The sequence below is a fragment of the Cebus imitator genome, unplaced genomic scaffold, assembly GCF_001604975.1.
Source record: "Cebus imitator isolate Cc_AM_T3 unplaced genomic scaffold, Cebus_imitator-1.0 Scaffold227, whole genome shotgun sequence".
In the NCBI taxonomy this organism is placed as follows: Eukaryota; Metazoa; Chordata; class Mammalia; order Primates; family Cebidae; genus Cebus; species Cebus imitator.
The window spans coordinates 3148019-3154087 of NW_016107542.1; positions in this window are offsets into that span (position 1 = coordinate 3148019).

Sequence of the window (6069 nt, forward strand, 5' to 3'; positions counted from 1 at the left end):
TTGCCGGTAAGCAAAGGCTAGCAATTCTGGCAGTTACTGATAAGAAAAGGTAAACAGCTTTACATAGTTTAGAAGAACAAACTAGCAGTTCTATTTACAGAGGCCAAGGACAGTAGTTATTGTAAGGAGAATGGGGCAGCCATTTCAACTTATCTAAAAACAGTTTTGCATTTTATAAAATAGTTTTGCTCCGGTTCTGGCTCTAGGCCAGCACAATATCACAGTAGCTCATGCCTGTAATCCCAATAATTTGGGAGGCTGAGGTGGGTGGATCATAAGGTCAGGAGGTAGAGACCATTCTGGCTAACATGGTGAAACCCATCTCTATTAAAAATAAAAAAAATTATCTGGGTGTGGTGGTGCGTGCCTGTAGCCCCAGCCAGTTGGGAGGCTGAGGCAGAAGAATCGCTTGAACCTGAAAGGTGGAGGTTGCAGTGAGCTGAGATTGTGCCACTGTACTCCAGCCTGGGTGATAGAGCGAGCACTCTGTCACACACACACACATACACACACACACACACACACACACACACAAAGAAAAAAATTAGACGAAGTGAAAAAAGATAGGATAATAGTTTTTGACTTGAGATATTCTTTATTCTTTTTTAAAGTAGGCGTTTGCAACTATAAATTTTCCTCTGAACACTGCTTTTGCTACATCCATAAGCTTTGCTATGTTTTATTTTGATTCATCTTTGTCTGAAAGTATTTTCTAATTTCTCTTGTAATTTCTTCTTGGAACAATTTTTTGTAAGTTTTTCAAATGATTTTGTTATTAATTTCTATTTTCATTCCACTGTGGTCAGAGACAATACTTTGTATAGTTTCAATTTAAAAGAAAAATATTACCGAGACATGTTTTTGGCCTAACACAACTCTATCCTAGAGAATACACTGTGTACACTTGGGAAGCATGTTCATTCTGCTGTTGTTGGGTGGTGTGTTTTGTATACCTCTGTTGGGTGTTGATATATAGAATTCCTTCAAATCTTCTAATTTATTATTTATTTTCTGTCTGGTTGTTTTATTCATTATTGAGATTGGAACATTGAAGTCTCCAGCTATTGTGATTGTACAATTATCTGTTTTTCCCTTCAATTTTGCCCGTTTTTGTTTGACATATTTTGGGGCTTTATTGGTAGGTGGTATATGTTTGTGGCTGTGTTTTTGACAAGTTGATTTTTTATTTTTATATAACATCCCTTTTTTTTGGTCTATTGTAACTATGTTTGTCTTAAAATCTAGTTTGTCTGGTATCAGTATAGCCTCTCTAGCTCTCTATTGGTTTCTGTTTACCTGAAGTATCTTTTCCCATTTTCTTTTCTTCTTTCTTTTTTCCCTCCCTCCCTCCCTTCCTACTTTCCTTCCCTGCTCTTCCTTTTACGCCTTCCCTCTTCCCCCTTCCCACTTCCTTCCCGTTTCCTTTCCTTTCCTTTGACAGGGTCTTACTCTGTCACCCAGGCTGGAGTATAGTGGCATGATCTCGGCTCACTGCAACCTCCACTTCCTGGGTTTCAGTGATTCCTCTGCCTCAGCCTTGAGAGTAGCTAGCTGGGATTACATGTGTGTACCACCACGCTCAACTAATTTTTGTATTTTTAATAGAGACAAGATTTTGTCATGTTGGTCTGGCTGGTCTCCAACTCCTGGCCTCAAGTGAAATGTCTGCCTTGGCCTCCCAAAGTGCTAGAATTACGGGTGTGAGCTGCTGCTCTTGGCCCTACCCCCTTCTTTCTCTCCGTTCCTGGGATACCCATTATGTGTATATTGAAAGCATCCCATAGATCTTTTGTTTGTTTTTAAAAATTTTAAAGCTTCTCAAAGTGTGGTCCTAAGGCCAGAAGCATTAATGTCTCTAGGGAAGCAGTTAGAAATGTAAATTCTCAAGTTTTACCCCAGGCATCCTGTGGAAACTGGGAATGAGACCCAGAGATCTGTGTCTTAACAAGCCTTCGGCCGGGCATGGTGGCTCATGCCTGTAATCCTAGCACTTTGGGAGGCCGAGGTAAGCAGATTGCCTGAGCTCAGGAGTTCAAGTCAGCCCTGACCAACATGGTGAAACCCTGTCTCTAGTAAAAATACAAAAATTAGCCTAGGCTGGTGCCATGCGCTTATAGTCCCAGCTACTAGGAAGGCTGAGGCAAGAGGATCACTTGAAGTCAGGAGACAGAGGTTTCACTGAGGGAAGATCATGACATTGCACTCTAGCATGGGTGAGAGTAAGATTCTGTCTCAAAAAAAAAAAAAAAAAAGAAACAAAACAGCCTTCTAGGCAATCATGATGCATGGTAATGTTTTAGGACCAATGATTTAGATGCTTGAGTTTACTGATTTAGTCTAGCCATGTGTTTTTCTTTTTTTTTCTTTTTCTTTCCTTCTTTTTTTTTTCTTGAGACAGAGTTTCCCTCCTTTTTGCCCAGGCTGGTGTTCAATGGTGGTATCTCAGCTGACTGCAACCTCTGCCTCCTGGGTTTAAGTGATTCTCCTGCCTCAGCCTCCTGAATAGGTGGGATTACAGGTGCCCGCTACCAAGCTCAGTTAATTTTTTGTATTTTTAGTTGAGACAGGGTTTCACCATGTTGGCCAGGCTGGTCTCAAACTCCTGGCCTCAAGTGCCTTCCAAAGTGGTGGATTACAAGTGTGAGCCACAGTGCCCAGCCTTAACCATGTGTTTTTCAATTAATTCATCAAGTAATCAATTCTAGTCACACTTTTATTGAAATCTTACTAGGTGGTAAGTACCGGGGATACAATTGTAAGATGATATTTCTGCTCTAAATGATAGGACACAGTCCCTGCTCTCACTGGCTCATAAAGTGTTGTTAGAGAGGCTGCCAGATAAACACATTATTAAAGGGTATGTATGTAAAAATGTAGCTGTGACTACATGTGGCTCAGAGGAAGAGCACTGAACACAGAAATTCATCCTAAAGCTGGAACAGTGTAAGCATTAGTTTTAAACCAAGGTGGAAAAAAGACCTTGTGCCTATGATGGTTTGAACAAAGGTGATGATGAGATAGCAGGGTGGGCAGAAGTGTGGCAGAAGTGTGATCTTGAGCAACTTTCTCTGTGGACTGAGAATAATTCATTTCTTCTGTGGCCCCTAGATACAATGCCTTGTGGCTGAGTCAAATAGACTCTTGTATTTATTAACATGGAAGTATTTGTGAAAGCAATTACGAAGCAAGTATATACAATTTATCATTTAGTGTAAAAAATTATATAAAAATTTATAATGAACAATTTATAATGAACAAACAATTTATAATGAACAATTTCAAATATAAACAAAAGTAGAGAGATTGTATCATAAATCTCTATTGATTTATTATCCAACTTTTGCATTGATCAGTGTGAGGACCAAATGAGACTGTGTATATGTAAAGCCCTTAGCATAGAGCCTTACTCTCAACAGGCCTTCAATAATCTTATGCAAGATGTTTCTTGTGGCTTGCTAACCCAGAATTATGCAGGGAAGGGAATTCAGGAATATGTAGTTACAGTTTACCTGAGCTGAAACAATACAAAAGCACCACACTGAGTCTGTTTCAGTTATTTATTACTATGCAACAAACCACTCCCAAACTCATAGCTTCAAAAGTAACAATTATTTTTATTTAGTTTATGGATATGCAATTTGGGAAGGACTCAGTGGGGACAGCTCATCTGTGCTCCACATGGCATCAGCTAGGATGGCTCCAAAGAATGGTCAGAGGCTGGCTGGGGACTGGAATCATCTGAATGCTTGCTCAGTACCCTCACTGGTGGTTGATGCTGATTGTCAGCAGGAACAGCTAGTGCTCTCTATGTGATAGAACCAGATAGAAACTTCAATTTAAGGAGGTGGGGGATGTTGGGGGAGGGAGGGGGGGAGAGAGAGAGAGAGAGAGTGTGTTTTGGTTATTTTGGGAGAGTCTCATTCTGTTGCCCAGGCTAAAGTATAGTGGCGTGATCTTGGCTCACTGCAACCTCCACCTCCCAGGTTCAAGTAATTATTGTGTCTCAGCCTCCCGAGTAGCTGGGATCACAGGCATGTGCCAGAGTAGCTGGGATCACAGGCATGTGCCACCATACCAGGTTAATTTTTGTATTTTTAGTGGAGACAGGATTCCCTATTTTGGCCTGGCTGATCGCCAGCTCCTGACCTCAGGTGATTTCCCAACCTCAGGTGATTTGCCTACCTCCGCTTCCCAAAGTGTTGGGATTATAGGTGTGAGCCACCGGGCAGGTGAGAATGGTTTTTTATTCTGGTTCTGCCATTTACCAGCTAATAGTCATTTTAGGCAGGTCATTTATTCTTTCTGAACCTCAGCTCTCAAATTTTAAATCATGATTTAGTTTGGGGGTGTCCAGAAGACCCTAAAATAATGTGAATGCAAGTAGTTTCTTTGGGAGCAAATTCCAGGACATCTCAGAAGGGATCTGGGAAGTGATACAGGTAAAGGAAAGAAACTGGTAAAATGTACTTAAGCAAGTGACCACTGTGAGCAACTAAAGCTTAAAACTCCTTGGGGACAACACTGCAGAATCGATATCGCAGAGATTTCTCATCCAAGGGTCAAGGGAGCTGGGGTATTTATAAGTATTTGTATATCAACTCCAGTCAGTAATTTGTTGAAGACTCTGAGGGGCATTAATTTCCCATTACTGTTGGCCTGCTGAGTTCCCTGCCTGCAGGTGGAAAATACCTTCACTCAAAGAGATATAGGTGCTGGTGGAAGAAAATTAAGGAGGCTTGGACTGAAAATAGTGACAGCTGAAAGAATATGAACAGGGAACTGACAGGGTCTGTTACAGAGGATAACAGTTTTCTTAAAGTTGTTGCATATTTAAATGAGATGATATACAAAAGATCCATTCCTGGTGTGATAGCTTTTCTCCTTGCTTTCACAATCCCCACAACAGCAATCAGGAGAGGCCCTCAGGGGTCCTGGACCTTTTCCAACGCTCCCTACACGACCAATGTGAGCTCCCTAAAAGGCAATCTCCAGACATGGCATTAATATAAATGGATTACTAACCTCTCTCAATGGACTTCAGAGATTCTATTAAATTCTGCCTACATCTCTACTAATCTGCCACTTTATAGAGCACTGTTGTTTACATAAGGCTAGCTACATCCTTTAATCTTACTCAAGCTCCCACCTCTTTCAGACACCCCCGCGCGCACCCCCATGCATTCTGGAACTCATGGTCTGGTAAGTGTTATCCAAGAATGGCTACAAACCCACATTACTACGACATTGTACTCCTACTTGTGTAGTCATTTGTTAATTAACTGTAAATTTTAGAAGGTTTTTGAGTAGGGAAGTAAAATAATCCAACGTTTGGTAACATTTTCTTGTGCAGGATTGGAGGAGGACGGGAAAGAGGGAAATGTGTGTGTGTGTGTGAAGTTATTACAACTATCTGTCTTGAGGCATGCGAGGTAGGAGGACTTGACTAGGGATGAAACGCAGTGACGATAAACGAAGGGGCCCCTGAGAAAGCGGCAAAGAGGTGTCTCTTAAGCAAAGGCCTGCTGTCGGAGGATTCGTGTCTCAGTACAGGCTGCCACTGTAAGCTTTGCAATATTCCTCGAGCCCTTCTCCACGAGTAAGACATGAAGGCTCTGCCTTGCAAGGTTACAGCATGGAGCTGGGGGACTGCGCCGGCAGTGCGCTGAGCAGCATCCCTGCGATACGGTAAAGCGCCAACCCTGTTTTGTCTCATAGTAAGAAAGAGGTGGGGTAGATAATAGCATCTTCTCCCCAGTAGTTGCCGTAAGTAGTGATGCTAAGAATCCATCACCTCGTAGCTATCAGTATCAGTCCGCCATCTCCCCTTGCTACCACACCAGGAGGTACCCATAGGAGATTGCCCCGACTGGCAAGTCCCGCGCCGGGGTTCCCGGGCCACCCTCACGCTTTCCCTCCAGCCGCGCGCTGTTGCCAGGGCCCAGGCACCGCCTAGCTCCTCTACGGACCAACGGCCGCGCGGCTTGGGCACCGCCCAGCTTCAGCGCAAGCCAATGGAGGCGCGGCGCGGGCACCGCCCTGATCCTGCGCGGGCCAATAGCGGCGCGGCCC